The 20,826-nt window shown below is 44.3% G+C and overlaps 1 protein-coding gene across 2 annotated transcripts in view; it reads left to right on the top strand.

Annotated features, from left to right (window-relative positions):
* Positions 1 to 20,826, top strand: part of SPRED2 (sprouty related EVH1 domain containing 2) — a 110,508-nt gene that overhangs the window by 21,603 nt on the left and 68,079 nt on the right. Inside the window, exon 1 of one of the 2 annotated variants that reach the window (XM_012764948.2) lies at positions 2,413 to 20,826. This exon is cut by the window's right edge and continues 15,828 nt beyond it. The exons of the other annotated variant lie outside the window; for it this stretch is intronic. The gene's annotated coding sequence lies outside the window, so the exon portion shown is untranslated. Of the gene's footprint in view, positions 1 to 2,412 lie in introns of those variants that run through there. 2 annotated transcript variants of the gene reach the window in all.

The raw sequence follows: 20,826 nt of genomic DNA, 5'->3' as shown, positions 1-20,826 counted from the left end.
CTCTTAGGTCTGAGCTCTCAGGTAAGGTGGATCTTATCTCTAAGGAAGTGGCGGCTCCCTTTATCAGGCCATTCTGGTGGAACAGGTTAGCTCCCAGCAAGGGTGGAATGAAAACTTGACATTAACTATTTCTAGCCTCTTCTCCTGTGCAGCAAATGGACTGATTTGCCAAGCAAACGGAAAGTGAAATGTGAGCTGCTCCCTGCCCCCAATCCAACCTTCCCCCCATCATAAAAAAAACAACCTCCCCAGAGAGAAAATGTCAGGACATCTCAGATGTGTAATACACAAAGAGGATAATGACTGACTTCATTTCTACAACCAGTTAGGCCTTTCTAAAAGCTCTTAGAAGCAAACTTGAGTGCATAGACATGAGTGGATAAAATATTGGGTCCTCATCTAGCAATACCTGGCTCTTTGATTTTGGGGGGATGGCTGGTGTTGATTTCTGTTTTTAACATATTAATTTTTTATTCTTGACCTCTGTAAAGAGTGAATTATAAGAAGGGGGTTGGAAGATTGGAAAGTTTGTGGGTGGTGAGTTTGGGTGGAGGGTATTAAGAAATCCTGGCTTCTTAGCATTTTCTTTGCAGGCCACATGCTGCAGAATTTTCTGCCTCTGAGAGGGTCTTTGTAGGTCTGAAGGACCTGCCACCTTGCGGTGGTTTGCTTTTCTAATCTCAGGGTAGCACTATCAGCCCAAAGGAGTGTCTGTCAACACCATAGAGGCCAAAAACACCATTTTTTAGATGAAGTCACTGAGCCCTAAAGAGTTAAATCCAGGTCACACAGTTGGGTAGTGGGAAAGTCTGGTTGGCCTGGTTGTTTTTCTGCAGGGCTCATCCAAATGAGTGCCAGGAAGAAAGGGTGGGGTGTGCTGCCCATTGCAGGAGGGTCAGCTTGGAGAATTAGGTTTGAATTATAAAGAGTGCCTGAGGTAAGTGGGAACAGTCACAGCAAAAAGGCCCTGGGTCTTCTCAAATGAGAGTGCTCTGGGTGGGAGGAGGAGGGCGGGTAAGCCTGAGGACTTGTGGAAGAGCTCAGATGTAGCTGCTTAAATTAGTTCAAAGTGAGAAATGTAATTACTATACTTGCTCAAACCAAATGTCTGAACATTGTTATAAAATGAGGTGTAATCACAGAAAAGAAGATTGTAGCGCAGCATTACTCCCACAAAATAGCCTTTGTGTTCTTTGGAGCCCTGCGGTGCTGATTAATCTTCTGGTGGTATTGAGGCCCCATTAAGTTCAGGTGTGTGTATTGGACTTAATTGGGGGAGTTTTTGTCCTGCTCATTGGACAGTCATTCACAGTTCCTTTGCATTTGTAACAAGAACATGATGAGGAATAAAAGAATCAGTATTAAACATTCTAGCTAGGAATATTTGGGATCAGAATAAATAAGATCCAAGCAGGAGGGAAAACTGAGAAAGATTTACAGCAACTGGCCTTTGTTAACTGCTATTTGAATGATAAAAGGAAAGTTGAAGACAACATTTTAGTAATTCCATGGAAAAACAGCTTCTTCTATCAATATTTTTATGCCATCTGTAGGCTTTTCTCCATCAAGCTGGAAAGTGCTATAAAAAGGTGATTTCTGATTTCTGCCATTTATTAGTCATGTGACCTAAGGCAGTTATGGAAACTCTAAGCCAGGGGTCCTCAAACTTTTTAAACAGGGGGCCAGTTCACTGTCCCTCAGACCATTGGAGAGTGTGCACTGTGAGCCCGGGATGAATCGGCTGCTAAGCAGGACAGGCAGTGGCGGCAAAAACACCCAGCGGGCCAGATAAATATCCTAGGTGGGCAGCATGTGGCCCACAGGCCGTAGTTTGAGGACGCCTGGTCTAAGCCTTAGTTTACTCTTCTGAAAAATGGGCTGATGTATATACAGTTAAATGAGATGATGTTTGCCACATAAGAAGGCGCATGGTAAATATTAGGAAGCTGTCATTATTGTCATAATTATTTCTGATCATGTTCACACCATCTTGTCTATAACACATGTGTGGAAGAAGAAAAACATATCTTACCAGGTATAGCCACAAGACAGGAGGGAAAGTGAGGAATTAAAGGTCTGTTAGAGAGCAGGTTTCTAACTGGGGGCAGTGGCTCACGCCTGTAATCCTAGCACTCTGGGAGGCTGAGGTGGGATGATCGCTTGAGCTCAGGAGTTTGAGACCAGCCTGAGCAAGAGCAAGACCGGTCTCTACTAAAAATAGAAAAAATTAGCCAGACGTGGTGATGTGTGCCTGTAGTCCCAGCTACTCAGCAGGCTTCGGCAGGAGGATCCCTTGAGCCCAGGAGTTTGAGGTTGCTGTGAGTTAGGCTGATGCCACTGCGCTTTAGCCCTGGCAACAGAGCAAGACTGTCTCAAACAAAAAAAGAGAGAGAGAGAGAGAGAGAGAGAGAGAGAGAGAGAGAGAGAGAGAGAGAGAGAGAGAGAGAGAGAGAGAGAGAGAGAGAGAGAGAGAGAGAGTAGGTTCCTGGAGCTAATGTACATGAGTCCAAAAAGAAAAGGGTATGCTGTTAGGAAGAAAGGATTTGTTTGGCATAAGGGAAAGGGTGGGCTGGAGATGGAGTACATGGGATGACTGATCTGTGCCCTTATTTGTGAGAAACAGGCACATGTTTTTTTAGACCTACACCCTATCCCATTTGTCTACTTGGTGGCTTCTCTCTGATCTTGCATTCCAAACTTGCAGGGTATGTCAACTCTAGAGCTCCCAGGTCTGTGTACAGTAGGAGGCAGGGTGTGTACCCATTTTGTTTATTCCTGCTTTCTGTGCAGGCATAGTAAGGGTTCAAGAAGTTCAAGGTTCAAGAAGTGTCTGCTGAATGAATGAATAAGGTACAGTATGAATGAATATCTGCATTAAATTCTATGTGCTCCTTAAGAAAACTCCCTGAGAAACTCATTACCAAGACCATTTAGCCATCTGAGAAAGAGATGACAGAAACTTTAAAAATAACTTGGTTTGGCCATAGACAAGAGGTATATACTTGCGTTTATACCTAGCTACCAGGCAGTTTACTTATTTGTGTAATATATGTGATTAACTTTGTGAATATTTGATTACAGATCTTAACTTTATTTAACATGGTTGCCTGCCTGCACACAATTCTTAAAACAATTAAGGAGAACATTATTAGCAAGAATGTTCCCTTTTAGGAAACTGAATATGCTGCTGCTTCTGGAATAAAAGGGTGTGTATTTGAGTGTTATGCTTACCGGATTATTCCTTAGACCAGGCAGTACCAAGCCCCTGAGGTCTGGGCTGCCCAGACCCATGTTTTGATGTGCCTGGGAATCACCTGGAGGTCTTCTTGCTAAGCTGCACATCCCCATTCTGCTGGCTCAGGGTGGGGGCTGAGCTTGTGCGTTGCTAGTAAGCTTGTGGGTACAGCCCCTACTACTGCTCCTCGGACCCCATTTCCAGCAGCAAGATTTCAGTTTGTCTTTAGTGTTTTGATTTTTCTTTGTGTATCTTATTCTATTAATAAATGTTGACATTTCTAAACTTAATTCCTTCTGGAAATAGTTGTTTCCTTAGAGGGGGCCGTTGTTGGGGGCACGTGGTTAATAGAGTATTGCCTAGTGTCTCTACCGCCACTCCTGAGCTTGGACATTTTATGATTCACTGTGGACCTCGAGTGAAGTCTGAAGCTTTTTGTTTGGCTTCTGGGAATGTATTTTGGCTTCAGGATGTAAATCAAGTGTTAATAGGTTCAGTGTTGGCTGATAGTAGAATGTGCTGATAAATCCTTTGGCAGAAATGTGAAACACCCCAAACATGATAGATTCATTTATATTTCTCAATTCAGCAAAATGCGCTGGAGCACTCCAGGGGGTCAAACCTGCTCCCTTCTTCTCTCCCTCTATAGGCCTGCCCGGGTGGCATCTATCCTGTGGCTTTATGTCCCATCTGTGTGCAGTTGACTCTCAGATTGATTACTCTAGCCTGGCCATTCCCAGAACTCCAGATTTGTATCTGTATCTCCATATGAACATCATATAGACATTTAAACTGAAATGTCCAGAAGAGAACTTTCCATCCCCTAAAGTAAGCCGCCCTCTCACCCAGGCTTTCCTATCCTGACAAATGGTACCACTATTCACTCAGTGGTCTAGATCCCAAACTCATGGTATCTTCCATTCTCCCTTTCCTGTTCCATCTGTCCACCTCTAATCGAACAAGGCTGTCTGTTCCCCCACAACACGACCCAAATTGTCCTTTATTCTCCTCTTTGCAGCTACCTCTTTTGGTCAAGCTTCCACGATCTCTCACTTGAACCATTGCTGTAGCCCTTGCCCCTGAAAAATACATTTCTGCAAAGCAGCCAAACAATCAATCAGTATAGAAACCACATTGCCTCAAGTCTCTTCTTGCTTAAAACCTTCCAGCATTTTCCCTGGGACTTAGACTCCTGACTCGCTTTGCCAAGCCTGGTCCTTGCCTTGGCCTGTGTTGCACATTCTCCTCGTCTTAGTCCATTGGCCATTCTCCTGTGAGCCAGGCAGTCTTTCTTACCTCAGGGTTTTTGGGTTGTCCTCCTGCTGACTTGTTCCTTCTTGATAACTGTATCTGGGTTTAAATGTCAGCTCCTCTGGGGTGCCTTTCCTGACCCTAGTCACCCCCTCTTAGGTCACCCAACTTTAAATTTGTGTGTAAATAAGTGGTACTTACCACTGTCTGTTGATTTGTATTCATGGTCTGTCTCCCTTTACATGAGTAGTAACCCCATTTGTTTTTTCACTAATGTGTACTAGTGCCTAGAAGGTACCTGAGAGTAGTAGAATCTTGAGTATTTGTTGAATAAGTGAATGCCTGTATCTGAAATGCAAAGAGCTTTACCTTTTTAGCTTTACTGTTTATTCTCTGTTGTTTTGGGAAAAAGTAATATAATAAAATAAACATGTTACTCCTAGAAATTGTTTTGTCGTGTTGTAAAAAAGCAATTTCCAGAGTATATGGGAAGGTGAGGCCCTGCCATGACAAGCCTGCATATAGTACTGATGCCCCAGTGATGTCCAAGTTCCTGTGCGATTTGTGTTCCTTCAGAATTACCTAAGACAAGATGTGCCAATTACAGGTGACCAACTGTAATTGGCAAATACTTCTTGAGCTCTCACCACTTGCAAGTCTTTGTACTTGATGCTAGAAGGAAAAAAATGGTACGAGACATAGCAACTGACCTTGTAATTCTGTTTGTAAACATTCAGTCCTTGACTTCTGGTAAACTGAACAAGTGTATATATTTCTGCTTCCTCCCAAAACATTAATGAAATGACAGTAAGGAACAAAAACAGTATAAACCCAGAAACCTCCCAGAGACATATCAACCATGTTTGCAAGATGGGATGCCGGTGTGTGAATGCTGATTTAGCAGAGCAGAGAAAGCTGAACTGAGCTGCCTGCCTGCCAGGATGTGTGGTGCAAAGCTGGGGGCGGGATAGATGGAGCTTTTGCTACAGAATCTTAAGACCGGGGTTTCAGATGCAGGAACAAACCCAAAACAGGATGTGAAAGGACATTCCATCAGAGCAGGAAAGAAAGAGGAGAGAGAAAGAACATCACAGAATCCAGGAAATGGGAACCGACACAGAGACGAAGGGAAGAAGCCCCTGCACCACAGCCACACAGCCGGTCTAGAGGGATGTGGGGGATGGAAGATGGATGGTTTTAGAAGGGACCCAAAAGTGCTTTTGATCCTATTGAGAGAATGTTTTTCAGCTGTGGCCCAGTTTGTGGATGAAACAGTAATTCATGCATAGACAACTAAGCAAAAATAAGCAAGGAGGCAGTTTTAATATAGGAACAAAACAGAAAGTTACAAGAAACTATAACCACAGACTATTCCACAATCAGCTCTGAATATTTATAAAATCATAGCAATCTATCACCAAATCCTGATTTAATTAAAAGTGTCACGTGAGTATGTAAGAAGGAGTGGGAAAGAGAATTGTGGAGGGCCAGGATAACATAAGAGAGCTAATCCTCAGAGAGGTTTAGGTAATTGCCAAATTTAATGTCGGAAGCGTTGAGGTTAGTGGCGTTCACACCTGTATATACCCTGCATCGTGGAAAATAGCTCTGTCCATTGCTTTGGAGGAGGTGGTAGGTCCTGTCTTTAGGAAGCTGGCAATCGAAACAGAAAGGCCTGCAAATTAAATATAATTATATGTTACCTTGTGCTCTGGCTTTGTAAAGGCTCCCCCTTCCCCAAAAAAACTGATGTGAAAAACAGATTGTAGGAATTTGATGCAGAGAGAAGGGAGACTGTCTTGGTTTAGGCAGTTGAGAAAAGCTTCACAGAAGAGAAAGCAATGGAGTTTTGCCTTGAGAGATTAGCTGGGTTTAGGTAGGAAGGTAAAGGGGAGAGATGTCCTAAGCCACTGCCCACTCTGCTTGCCAGTGAGGAAAGCTAACACTGCTCATTTGTTCAAGATGGTGGTGGCGAGGGCTGGGTTTGCTGCTTGGTGCTGTCTTTGACTGACTTCTGACAGGCCTGGGTCATTTTCAGGGTATTCATGAGTAAGTGCTGGGCTAGGGGTCTCCAAGGGCATGCCCTACAGCTATTAAGCCTGGTGCCAAGATGTAATGTGCATCTGTTTCTCTATCAGAATTTTTCCACTTTTGTATTTCATTCAAAACAAGAAAAGAAAAGTCAAATCTTTTTCCTTTTCCTTTTTCAGATGGCCATGACTGAATTTTTCTTGCATGAACGGTTCTTGTGTTCTTATTTAAAAGAAGAATTTGGCATATGGCAGACCTCCTCAAGCTATCTTTAGTTGGTTGTGGGGTGTAAGTGATTAAGAATGCAGCTGTACTTGCTACCAACACATGCTTTTAAGGAGTGAACTGCAAAGCAGACAGGCCTGGGTAGAAGTTTAGAATAGCCTCTTGGGATCAAAGATCTAATTTTTCAAGTGCATGGTGTACAAGAGTTCCTCCCCTCAGGCCCGAGCATGGAGGGCTGTTTGCACCAGAGGTAGTGTGAAGTCATTGTTTAAAATGGCGGCTGCCCTGGGCTCTGGAGAGACAGTGTGCTTCATTTGAAGGAGACAGGAGGACGCTGACTTCACTCTACTTTGTATAGTTTGGCTTCAGTGCTCCTTTGGAATGAAAAATTCTTTACTTCTCCAGTGTGTCCCAGGACAGATCCGTCTCTGTCCTGTCGCTCAGTTACGCTGTAGTGCTGGTTCCTTAGTCTTCGAAGCTTGGAACTCCCTCTTGCCTGCCCTCCAAAAATTTGTTCTTTCGCTCAACAAATATTTACCAAGTTTGTGCCATATTCAGGACCTAGTGGAGAACACACTGATGAATCAGACATGGGTCCTGTCCGCACATGTTGTCAGTCAAGTATAGGGCATAGGGCAGGCACATGGAGCATTTCCTAGGAAGCACCCGAGAATAGCATGATGTGCTGCAGGTATTTAGTGGGGGAAAGGAGATTAGATGGTTGGATTTCAAGTAAACCCTCATGGAGAAGGTGACATTTGAGCTGAGCCTTGAAGAACAGGCTTAGCTGTGCAGAGAGAGATGTTCTAGGCAGAGGACAGAGCTAGAAAGCAAGGGAACAGGTAGAAAATAGGAAGAAAGAGTAATCAGCATTTATTGAGCTCTTATTGTATGCCAGGCACCTGACTGAGGCTTCACTCATGTAATCTTCCTAGCATCTTTTTTTTTTTTGAGACAGAATCTTATTCTGTTGCCCAGGCTATAGTGCCATGGTGTCAGCCTAGCTCACAGCAACCTCAAACTCTGGGCTCAAGCATCCTCCTGCCTCAGCCTCCCGAGTAGCTGGGACTACAGGCGTGTGCCACCATGCCCAGCTAATTTTATATATTTATATATATATTTGTTAGTTGTCCAGCTAATTTCTTTCTACTTTTTTAGTAGAGACATAGTCTTGCTCTTTCTCAGGCTGGTCTTGAACTCCTGAGCTCAAATGATCCTCCTGCCTCGGGCCTCCCAGAGTGCTAGGATTACAGACATGAGCCACCACGCCCAGTCCTCATAGCATCTTTTTTCCTGCTTTCTTTTAAGGCCTGCAGCATTGAATGAGCCCAAGAATGCTCGTAAGTGGTAAAAGGGGAGAATTGAACCCAAGATAGTCCAATTCCAAGTCTCAAATTTTTAGCCTCTGAGCCCCAGAGCAGGCTTTAGTTAGAGCAAAAGATATATTTGAAGGGAAAAAGGGGTAGTTTGAAGGGGTAAAGTTTAGGAAAAAAGTGGTTTGAGGCAGATGGAAAAAAAGGACCTTGAGTGCTGAGCTAATTACTGTATAAGCAAGCAGGGAGCCATTGAAGATTTTTAATGGGGTGTGATGTGGCCACAGCAGGACTTCCAACTGTAACTGCAAAAATATTTGAGTTCATTACTATGTGCTGGACACTATCCCAGACACCCCTAACCTCATTTAATTTTTATAACAGCCCTATGAGATAGGCGCTATTGAAGCCCCCTTCTACCTACCGATAAGGAAACTGAGTCAAGTTTAGAGAGGTTAAGGACTTGCTAGAAGTGGAATTGAGCATGATGTGCGAGATGAACTTGAGGTCAGAGGCAGAGGGGTAACTCAGGCACTGTAGGCGTCCATGGGAGAGAGTGGAGGAAAGGAAGAGAGGAGTGGAAGAGACTGGGGCACAGCTGGAGAGGCAGAGTCCAGGGCAGAGGCTCTGACTTCCACTGTGCAGGGTGTTGGGAGAACCCTGGGGAGCCAAAGAGGAAGGGGGAAGCCCTCTTCCTTTCAGCCCCACAAACAGGCTTTGAAGGGTCAGGTTGAGGCTTTCTGCTCACAGGTGGGGCTGTGAAGGCAAGTGTCAGGGCTGGTATTGATGGGCAAAATCCATGTGTGTGTAATGGGTACCATTGGTAAGGGAAGAGCATAGGGGCCAGACCTGGGGTCACGGGGATAGGAACGCAGGGGATTGCTGAACACTAGGTCCAAGGCTGGGCAGAATGATGGGCATTAGGTGAGAATACGTGGATAGGTGGCCAGGGGGCTGGATACCTCAGGAGGAGCCAGATGGTAGAGAGAAATGATTGGATTTGGCATATCCTGGTCTCTCTTATACCCTTGCTATGAGAGTCAACCCCAACTTGAGGCAGTGTCCCAGTTGCCTCATTTGGAAAATGGACAAAATTCACTACAATTGCATAAATTTGCCCATTAAAAAAAGACAACTACCATAATTTCAAAATGCAGCATTTAAAACAAATTTATTGGCCAGGCACTATGGCTCATGCCTGTAATCCTAGCACTCTGGGAGGCTGAGGCGGGCAGATCGCTCAAGGTTAGGAGTTTGAGACCAGCCTGAACAAGAGCGAGACCCCGTCTCTACTAAAAATAGAAACAAATTAATTGGCCAACTAAAAATATATATAAAATATGAGCTGGGCATGGTGGCGCACGCCTGTAGGAGGCTGAGGCAGAAGGATCGCTTAGTCCAGGAGTTTGAGGTTGCTGTGAGCAAGGCTGATGCCACGGCACTCTAGCCTGGGCAACAGAGTGAGACTCTGTCTCAAAAAAAAAATTTTTTTTTTCTCATAGTATCAAAAAGGGAAAAAAACCTGTTGGCTAGTCCTTTGCATTCTGCCTTCTCAGAGTCTCAATGTTATGAGAGCTGGGCTGGGTGTTGTGGGAAATGGAAATAATATGGCGCCTCATGTCGCCCAGCACCCTAAGTACCAAACATAAAAGCAGGCAGGCGTGGACCCAGAGCTCACACAGGGGACAGAGCCCCTCCCAGTGGGTGTTGAGTAAGCACCTAGGAGAGGGCAGGGGCATGCATTCTTCTCTTTAAGTTCAAGTGGGTCAGCTGAATGCCTGTTGTGATAAGAAAGTATGTGCTCCTCAGTCAGATTTGGCCCAGAGGCAATTCTCAGTTTTTGTGTTTATTGAGGCTGCTTTGAAAGAAAAGGTCCATTAAGCCCTTGTTCTGTCCATTCACAACTGCCTCCCGGCTTCAGTCACAGTGGCCTGTGCAGGGCGCCAGCAGCCGTCCCTGTCTAGGCCAGGTCTCTAAAAGCAGCATCCTTTGCCAGACGCCTGTGAATTTTAAAAACAGGGACTTGTCTGCGGCATCATCCTTCTGAACCTAATGATATGTAATTGCTTTATTGTTGAACTGTGGTTGGTCTACTTCTAGCAGATTAGCTACTGAAAGGAAATAGGAATTTAAATCGTTTGCTGGACTTTTAAAAATTTACATATGAGAGAGACATCTCATCCGTAGATGCATTGGACATAGGGAAAGCTTTTTTTTAAGTAGCAGCCACTGTTTATTGATGTTTTAGTTTTCCTGCCTCGGTACTTTTCAGATATTCTTAGTAGTCCTAAGTTACTTGTATAGTTTTTATCCCCATTTTAGAGATGAGGAACGTAGGCTCAGAAGGTTAAATAGCTCAAGATCCCCCAACTGGTAGGTGCCAGAGGTGGGACTGGAACACTGCCCTGTCTGACTCTATTGTGGGTTTGCGTTCCATTATCAGCCCTACAGTTGGCCATAATGCTGGATAAATGAATGAATGGATTCTCCAAAAAAGATAGGTCAAATGTTCCCTAGTATGAGATAATATCTGAGATAGTTGTTTTGAGAATGGGGCCATGGACCCGAAAGCACCAATAAATCTTCCTTATTTCTGGTAAATCCGTTTATAATGACTATAATTGCAGAGGGAAGAAAAAAAATACCTAAAAAGCTGTGATTAATCACTAAACAGATACTGTGTAAAATTGCTCTTTTCAGCTCCAGATTTTGGGAAAGGGAGTAGGGGTTGGAGATCCAGGTGGAGGGCAGGCTGGGGAGACCTGCCACATTTCCAACAGCGAGTTTTCCACAGTAGTACTGCATCTGTGTGCAGGTGTATGAAGATGGTTGAACACCACATTTAAAACTATTGTGGATAACATGCCGCCTTGTTTTTATCTCTGTAAGCAGTAACTTTCTGTAAGAAAAATAGCTAGTTCCAAGATCTTTTGCCTTTTGAAAAGGAGACAAGGAAGAGATCTGTTTTAAACTCTTGACAGGCTCCTCGGAGTTCCTTTTTTCCTGTTAGTAAGTGACAGGTAGAATCTGTCATTCATGGAGGTCTGTGAGACCCACTTGCCCTCCTCATTCTGCACTGCCCTCTGCTTCCGTCCCTCCTCCTTCCACTCAAGTTCCAATGATCCACTACAGCAGCACTTGCAAGACAAGGGCTTGGAGGAGGAGGAGGACTGAGTGTCCCTGGCACGTTCTGATTAATCCTATTCATTGTCAAGTACAGCTTTTTAATGAGCTGATTCATTACTAAGAGTAGGTCTCATGCAAATCCCCAGCTTGTATCCTGCAGATTTAATTTCTAACAATTTCCTCATTTCAGTACAACACCATTGTACCATGGGCTTTATGATTTTCTTCTAATGTACAACCTCACCTCACATTTTAATTTAAAACAACTATAATGTAAATATTTTAAAAAAAAGAATACCTTTAAAAAAGCCTAGAAGAACACATAGGTGGATATTCAGTTCATTACTAAAGGAAGAAGGATTGTCTACATATAAAAGTTTTGGAAGAAATTACAGAGAGAATCATTAAGTTTCCAAACTTAAGCTTGTGCAGTATCACAAATATTAACAGACATGCAAATATTGCCTCAGTTATGATATATAAAAGGTTAATGTAAAACTATGAAGAGTTTAGGAAATTACAGAAGAAACACTAAGACAACCAGGAAAAAAATAAACAACTTGATACTTTAAAAAAATGCCAGGCTAACTGGTCAAAAGATAAACATAGTTGGCTAAACATAGAACAAAGTAGTTAACCCCACAAATTATTAAACTAATACAATGAAAACATACTAGCAGTTTTTCAATTGTTATTATCAAACAGAAAATTGTTTTTAAATGCTGGGGTGGTTTGGGTGAGGGACCATTTCTTATACACTGTTTTTGGGAGTAAAATTTAATGTACCCTTTCTGGAAGGCAATTTGGTAATTTATAAATTTTTTTGATGTTCATCCTCTTATCCAAAAATTCCTCTTCTAGAAATTTAAAGATAAAAATTAGGTGAAAACACATTTATGAGCAGTGATGTTTAAAGTTTTGTGAGTGAAAATGTTAAGAGCCTGGTAGAATGGTTAAGCCACCTGGAACATTTATATATTGTGCAACCTTTGAAAACAATGCTTTCAAGGAACTGTTAATAATATGGGTAATACAAAATTAGATGAAAATGGGAACTCTGTACCTGTATAACACGATCCAAATTTTGCCTAGTGTAAGGACAGCAAGAACTACACCAGAATGTTAGCATTGGTCATTACTGAGCTGTGATATTGTGGACATGACTCTTGATTTTCTTCTTTATTCTTTTATGTACATATTAAGATGATCACCTGTTCTTGTTTGCCGGATACTGCCCTGGTTTTAGAAGTAAAAGTCCTCCTCTGGACATTTGGTGACTCTGGTATATGTATATATGTTTGGATGGATGTGTGTGTGTGTGTGTGTATGTATATGTATATGTATTGAGATGCTGTGCCATTTGGCAGGAAGGTCCAAAGATAAATGACAAGCTGGTATGGGCCTATGTAGTAGTCAGGCAATAGATTTTCTGATGATAAAATTAATATGGCTTATTTTTTTAAAATTATTAATTAATTAATTAATTTTTTGAGACAGAATCTCACTGTTTCCCCGGCTAGAGTGCCGTGGCATCAGCCTAGCTCACAGCAACCTCAAACTCCTGGGCTCAGGCAATCCTCCTGCCTCAGCCTCCCAAGTAGCTGGGACTACAGGCGTGCGCCACCATGCCCGGCTAATTTTTTTCTATATATTTTAGTTGGCCAATTAATTTATTTCTATTTTTATTAGAGACAGAGTTTCACCCTTGCTCAGGCTGGTTTCGAACTCCTGACCTTGAGCCATCTGCCCACCTCACCCTCCCAGGGTGCTAGGATTACAGGCGTGAGCCAACCGCGCCTGGCCAGTATGGCTTATTTTAGAAAATATAAGAAAAGAATAAATAGGCAGAAACTTAATAGTTCTTACAGGTTGCCCGTGTTGTTCTGAATGGCTTTAGTGGCTCACACGGCTAATCATCATAACCCTGTGAAGTAGATACTGTTACTGCATCCCTGTTTGCAGAGGCATAGAGAGATTAAGTCACCCAGGGCTACCCAGCCCTTGACAGAGTCTGGACTTACACTCAGGCTGTCTGGATCCAGAGTCTGAGCTGCCGACTGCCACCTGCGTCCCTGCAGATCCCCTGTTTTGCAGCCCCTTCCCTTGCTGCCCGCCTCGACAGTTATGCCATGCCTGCCCTGCCAGGCCACTGAGCCAGCCGCTCCACTTACTGCTGTTTCACTCCAGCCCCAGTGTCATGGCCAGGAATGCCTCTGACCTTGCACTGAGGAAACATCTTCCCCCTGTTGGAGAGAACCTGGGGTGGGGATTTCCATAGCAGAATTGCTGGTCTCTGGTGATAGTGTTCTTTCAGTTTTGCTACGTGGTCTTGTGGTAAAGGACTAGGTCCAGGTGCAGCCTTGGTTATTTCTGGAAACACTTCTCCTTTTATTTTGCCAAGTCTGGCACATTAGTCATCTTCCTCTATGAAGATGATTTTGGGTCCTCTGCCCAAACCATCAGACATTGCTGTAGGGGTTGTGATCTTCCACGAGGGTTCTGGACTCTGCCTATTTCAGGAAGAATCCAAACATAGGACAGCGGTGATATGTATTAGGCTATCCATCCTTAGCTTTTGCCTAACAAAGATCCTGTGATTGCACGGTGTTTTGCTAATAATGTTGTCTCTGGGTGGTGGATCACAGGTAGTATTTATTCTTTTTGCTTACCTGTTTTAAACACTTTTTCAACAAGCTTGCTTTACTTTCCAGGTTTTAAAATGTATTTTTCAGTTTTTTAAAATAACGCAGTTTTACTCCTACAACAAAGTTTCCAGTTCCTAATTCAAAGTCTGTGCATGGCAAAGATCTTCCCAACCGTCATTCAAGTTAGAGCAACTCCATTTCTGTATCAAAAAGAAATACCTTCCGCTATTGTCTGAACTTGTCAGAATTTCTGAGAACTACGCCAGAATTTCTGGTTAAATGTTTGTTTTGTCACATTAATTGAACAATGAGGGCATTGGCATTCCTCACCTATGAGGTGGAGGCACAAAATCTACATGTCTTTTTAGGTGTGAGAATGTTTTTGCTTCTAAACCGTAGAAATTTGTTAATTGTCAAATAACAAATTTTAAGTACTTCTTTGTGGGGAATGTGATGTTTAAGCCAAAACAGTTTAAATTTGGACCTTGTGCATTATGTTTCAGACAATCTATATGTTTCTCTCAAAAGTATGTGTCACCTTCTTCCCCCCAATGCACCCTTTTAGGGGACAAGGGGAGGAGTAATATAGAAAACTTAATTCTTCCTCAATTGCAAAAATGTAGGTGTCTTTAGAATTTTAGTGTTCAAAGGAAAGACAGTGCTTCCCAAGGCAAGATGTTTCCTTTAAAAAAAGACATATCTTTTTATTGCTGTCTCTCTGGAAGGGAAATGAAGCACCTCTTGGGGTGAGAACAGTGTAGAATTGAATTTTCTGGCCTGGCCAGGTGGATTCCTGACGCCAGGGCCAAGCTATGACACCCTAGCTGTGACATGAAGGGCCTTCCATCCTTCAGGGAAGAAAGGCTGGGGGCCTGAGAGGACAGACTGTGGGTACAGGCTGGGCCAGCTGGGAGTTCCAGAACCCTGATGCCTGCCACTCCTTCCACAGGGCCAGCATCACTGGCCAGTTGTTGGGAATGCAGTCTCCTTCCTCGCCCCTACCTGTTGAACCTACTGCATCCTGGTGATTTGCCTGCCTTGCTTGTGGCTGTTGCCTGAATTGGTAGCTTGTGTGGCTGCCCAGGAGAGCAATTTACCCCTGAGCCAAGGGGAGAGGGGCTGGGAGCTAGACAGAGAAATACCATTTAATTAAAGAATAGGGCCACATGCTCAGGGTTTGGGTTTTGCTTTGGGTACCTAGGAAACATCCAGGATTACAATGGTGTGTTTAGTTGGTCTGTTTGTTTGTGTATGCGTTTTGGGGAAAAATTGCTTTTCAGCCTCCTCCCCCATCCTGGTTTTAGTCCCTTGTCTGCCCTGGTGGGGGACCAAAGGACTGCCTGCCCTGCTGATAACAGCCCCTAGGAGCACTTGGTAAACCCCCCAGTAAGGAGACCAGGCCATCTCCCAGTAGCTGCCCTCAGGAAAGCAAACAGTAAAGCTGTTTGTGAGGGTCCTTATTGTACTCTTATGGGCTCAAGAAGTAGATGTTACCAAAAATGGAATGTAAGCCCACGGGCCTTGATTAATTTTGCAAGGCCCAGGATCGAGTAGGAGCAGGGACCTTAGCTGGGAGCCAGGCACGGGGCAGGCAGGGCGGTCCTGCCCACATGCCGCCCAGGGCTGGCATGACCTCACCCTCATTTGTTGGGCACTGATAATGTCTTTGGCCCTACCTCTAATGGGAGACACGCGATCTTTACCTTGAGGGCTCAGATTCAGAGTTTCATAAGCACTGGATTCGCTCAGGTTGAACTTTCTTCTCCTCTAAGCACACTATATTAAAATAAGTGACTGAACACAGCTTATGGGTGAGGCACTGGTTCTCCCTGTGGCTGTGTGGCACACTGAGCCTGAAGACGCAAGCCTCACACTGGATCACGGTGGCTTTTAGAAATTACTGCCTAGTTTTTCAGTATTTATAAGTTTCCTATCTTATAAATGTATATGTAATGTTTATGGTAAATTTGCATTTTAGTTTTAATAGTCTATAGATCTAAATCAGAAACACATTTGTATTTTAATGTTTCTGAATTTGTTTTAGCCAAACTCTATAGTATTTTCACTCTGAAGTTAATATGTACACAAATACCTAACCTTTCCAATATAGGTCTTATTTACTCAAAAACAATTTTGAAGCATTCACAGGCATGTTTTAAAATTTTTGCTATTATTTTTTTATTTATTAGTATCAGAATTAAATATATTTAGCTGTTGCTCTCTGTTATGGAAACTGAGATTGGGTGTGTATATGGTTATTTTGTGTGGAAACTGGCTGATCAGTGTTATAAATTACTGTTTTAGCTGCGGAAATGAGAAATTTCTGTTGGAGGGAGTTCATACTCCTTTGCAGTGGCCATTGCTAGACAGCGGTGACTGTATTCCTCAAAGAGAAAGCACAGAAGAGCTGCAATACAGACTAAGGCAGAGATTGCTGAGCGGGCTGTTCTGGTTAGCCACTTAGCATTTCCATCCTCAGTGTTGTGTGACTACAGCAGAGGGAACCGGCTTCGACTGAGCACCTACCAAGCCACACCAGGCATTTAGGATATTCCTCCCAGAGTCACGCTGTCATCATGCTGGGAGGGCCCCTGGCCTCCTTGTTGGAGTCTTAAATGTTCAGGGTATTTGCTGAATGCTTTCCAATTGAAGTCTTTTTCTAGAACATTAAAACTCAGCTTCAACTTAAAAAAAAAACACAAAAAACAGTAGCTGTTAAAGAGCCATATATAGAAAACTGTTCATCAGTGTGATTTCTGAGTAAAATGTGGCAGGGAATGTTGGGTCTCTAAAGTATACATTATAAAAGATGCTATTATGCCAGAGACTTCTGAAACAACAAAGTGCTCCAAACATACAGAAGGACAGCTGAGAGCCAAAACCTGAAGCGTCCTTGCTCCGAGAGGTGGCCCAAGCATGTTACTTGATCTCTCTTCCTCTGTAAAATGGGAACCATACTGTAGGAAGGAAGACAATATATGTTTGACAAATTCATGATTGCATTCAGAACTTACTAGGTTTGTGGTGCTGTTCTGGGTAATAAGTGGACAATCAGAAGTGACCTTACATTCTTGGCGGGAGACACACAGTAAGCATGGAAGCATGTAAACAAGCAAAGTACAGATTGTTCCAATGCTGTGAGAGATGATAGAGAATCAGTGATCTAGCTCTTACCCAGAGAATACTTGACTCCATAATTGTTAGCTGCTGCTACTCCTACTGTTGTTACGGTTATCAAGTAGCCTGTTGGGGTTGGAGGTTCCTTGATGGAGTTTGGCAAAGATCTTCTGATATCAGGGGCGCACACGGTGCATGCCTGTGCTTTCTGACACAGTATCATCCCCTTCCTTTGCCTCACCGTCTCCCACGGGCAGGCTCAGTTAACAATTGCTGGAAAAATCAACTTTGCCTGAACATTTAGGAAGCTATTTGTGATCTCTAATGTTTTTCTTCCTCTTAAAAAATAATAAAGCAGGTCTGCATTTAAGGGGTAGTAAGTGATCACCATCCATCTCTTCTGCTCCCTGCCTTACTTCCGCTTCTCTGATCAGAAGGAACTTACGGGCCCATAAGCATTTTCCCTGAAAAGTTCATCTTCTTCCAGGGAAATGAAATCTCATTTAAAGTTTCTAGGTAAGAAAACCCCAGGTTCCTGTCCATCTCCTACTTCGTAGTGGCAGTGGCTAGGGAATCAAACACTAGATCACTCTCATCTTCTCTGGATTCTGCCCACCCTGTGCCAGACAGGGAAGGTGGACGAGGGTAATGCTAGCTCTCCTGATTCCCATGTCTCTGTCCCCTACCCCCTGCACTGGCCCCACCACCTGTGAAGCGACAGCCAAAGTCAGCACGGCAGCCTTTGTGTCTGGGCAGCACGCTGCACGATAGCGGTTAGTGGAAGTCCCTGTTCAGACACCTCCAACTCCCCAAGGGCACAGGCACCTCCTCTCCTCCTCTTATGTAAAAGGAAAATCTTAGAGAATTTTTAATTTTTCCTTTAACTGGTGACTTGGCAGGATTGTGACCTTGCCTGGGCTTTGGAGCATCCATTAGAGGTGGGGAGCAAAATTCCTAGTGAACATTCAGTAGGAATTATAGCAGACCTACTGTGTGCCAAGTTTTGTTCTGGACAGGTGGAGGGGAGGGCACAGAAATGATTGCACAATGAACAAAGATCCCTGGGATTCTTGGTCTAATTGAGGTGTGGAGGAGACACGGGTAAATAAATAATCATATTATAAAGCAGGGATGGAGAGCTCATCTGAACCGGTCACCTGAGCTTGGCTTGAAGTCTTCCTTGAGGGAAAGGACGAATTTCAGTGAGGGTGGGAAGAGGTAGGGGTTGTTTTCTCAGTTGTCATAAGCATCCACTGCCTTCCGGTATTGGCTGGAGGGAGGCAGGTGAAGGGGCTCCTGCAGCCTGTGCTGCCACACCTGGCCCTGCGCTCTGAAGGACCTCACACTTAGTTTAATGCTCTGTTGCTGCTATCTTGAAATTCTTAGTAATTTTTGAACTAAGGATGGCCCCGCACATTTTGCACCAGGCCCTGCAAATCATGCAGCCCGTCTTGCTTATGGAAATGGGACTGTCAAGGTGGGTTTAGCTAGATTGTAAAGAGCTTTGTCAAGCTTGAGAACATCTGGCTTTATTCTCTAAGCAGTGGGGAGCCACAGGAGATGTGGTGATGGGTTGGTAGAAGGAACACTGGAGGCTGTGAGACCAGGGAGGCCAGCAGTCCGCTGGGGAAGGCTGTGACATCGGGCTGGGATAGACGTGGAGCGCTGTAGTTCACACACCTGGTGGATATGGGCCGGCTCAGGGCACTGGAACAAATGCCACGGGGGCTGTTGCAGACAGCTGAGGTTTCTAGCCGAGCTGGAGACAGGACGCCAACAGGAATGCAGGAAGAAGGAGTCCCTAGGCCAGTGGCAGCGAGGCAGATGTTTTGCAGGAGTGGGGCGGGCCCTTTCCAAAAAGACCTGGAAATCTGTGGTGGGACAGCTTGTGGAAACATGCACTGCAGCTGCTCAGCTGCAGCAAATGACCTGCAGATCAAGGTTTTTGTCAGTATCGAGAGCTTCACTAGAACAAATATTCATCCAAAAATAAACTTCCTGTTCTTCCTGTTTTTATAACTTGCCTATTTCCTCTGAGTTTGAGGCTGGTCTCCAGTTCCGTGGGTTATTAATCTTCAGAGGATCAAGACCTCTATAGAAGTATTTCCTGTACATGTTTATCTACCCAGCCCTAAATTATTTTCTCCAAGCGATAAGGGAACTTTTCCATACTGGTGTGTCAGACTTTTCCTTTGAGAGATTTCAGTTAGGCACCCCAGCAAGTAAGGCCAAACCAGAAATCTTAATCCCAGAACATAAAAACCCAGGTAATGTTGGGGAGTGACCTTCTTTGGGTTTTGAGGGGTCCTCTGAGCCTCCCTGCTCCAGGTCAAAGGTAGCTTCCTTCTGGCAAGAGTCCTAGGGATATGAAGTGATAGCTGCAGAAGGCCTTATGCGAGGGGATTTTAAATGCCCTACTGAATACCGTGGGGGAATATTAGCTAAAGAAATTCTGCTCCTTCGAAAAGCTCAGAATACCCCTCGGACCATCATTTGTTCTCACAACATCTTTTGACTATAAATAGGGCCCCTGCCCTCACAGACGAGGGAATTCGAGTGTACTTGGTGCTAATGTCTGTGCACGGAGAAAGAGAAAAGCCGAGATGGAGCTTGAGCCAAGTTCAGACCTGATAGACAAATAGACAATCCTGGTTCAGCAGGCGTGGGTGCTTTACTCATCAGCCCTGTCCACCTGCCTCTGGGGCCTTTCCTTGCTCTCCTACTTTTTGTGCTTACAAATCCCAAGCCAGTAGCTGGTAGGTATTTTTAAAACGTGAGGCTTCTTGCATGACTCCTGCAGCGAGGCGGTGGTGACCAGGCTGCGTGGGTGGCGGCCTGTGCTCAGCGGAACTTGGAGGCAGGCCAGCTGCCTTTTACTGAGGCCTTCCGAGGCGGGGCTGGGATGCCACACTTCTCAAACACACCACCCCAAGGCACCACCCCACTCCTTTGGAGATCCAGGTGACTCCACTGGGAGGGAATTACTGTTCCAGCCCATGGCCTCAGGACCTGCACTGTCCACTATGCCACCTGGGCTGCTGAGCCCTTGAAATGTGGCTAGTGTGAACAGACTTGTGCTGTAAGCACAAAATACGCATTGCACTAGTAATTGTTTTGGTTACTTGTTGAAACGAAAATACTTTAGGTATTTTGCGTTGTGTCAACTATATTACTATAATTAGTTTCACCTGCTTTTTTATTACCTTTTAGAATGTGACTCCTAGCAAATATGAAATTGTGTTTGTGGCTCGAGTTACATTTCTATAGGACGGTGCTGCTAGTGTGTGCTGTGAGTGAGCTCAGCTGCCAGTTGTGGTTTTGAAGCCAGTACATTCTCAGAGACTTCTCTCCCTCGTGGCCTGGAGGGGGTGGGACAGCGTACTTCGAGGCAAAAACTAATAACTTAATAAGCAAGAGCAGGAATTTCTAAAAATCCTTTCAAAAGCATCCCTTTTTGTTTTTTGGGTTTTTTTCTTAGCCAGCTTTGCAGCCCAGCCTCCTTCCTGGTAACCTTTTTTCAAATGCAGAATTCTTCTCTTCTGTCCTCAAGAGACCTGTGGGGGTGGGTGATGTGTTGTCCAGAGGGGCTATTGTTTTGTTTATTTCCTTGTTCAGATGGTTTCTCTGCCCCCATCTCAGGCTCCATATGTGGCCTTTTAATCCTTTCTTTGCAGGGCCATCTCTGGAACTTCCCAGCCAGCACTGGGAAGCCACCTTTACAGAACAGTGGCTCCTTCCTTCTCCCTTTGGAGTGGTTACGCAAGTGTAAATGTATGCTGGGAAAACACAAGGTGGATGTGAAGCTTAGGAAACTCCTGCTTGAGAAGTACAGAAGTGCAGAACCACAGCAGTCTCCTAACGTCAGGCTGACATTTCAGGAAAG

This window comes from Microcebus murinus, chromosome 3, assembly GCF_040939455.1.
Source record: "Microcebus murinus isolate Inina chromosome 3, M.murinus_Inina_mat1.0, whole genome shotgun sequence".
Taxonomy (NCBI): domain Eukaryota; kingdom Metazoa; phylum Chordata; class Mammalia; order Primates; family Cheirogaleidae; genus Microcebus; species Microcebus murinus.
This window is presented reverse-complemented; position numbering and strand designations above follow the sequence as displayed.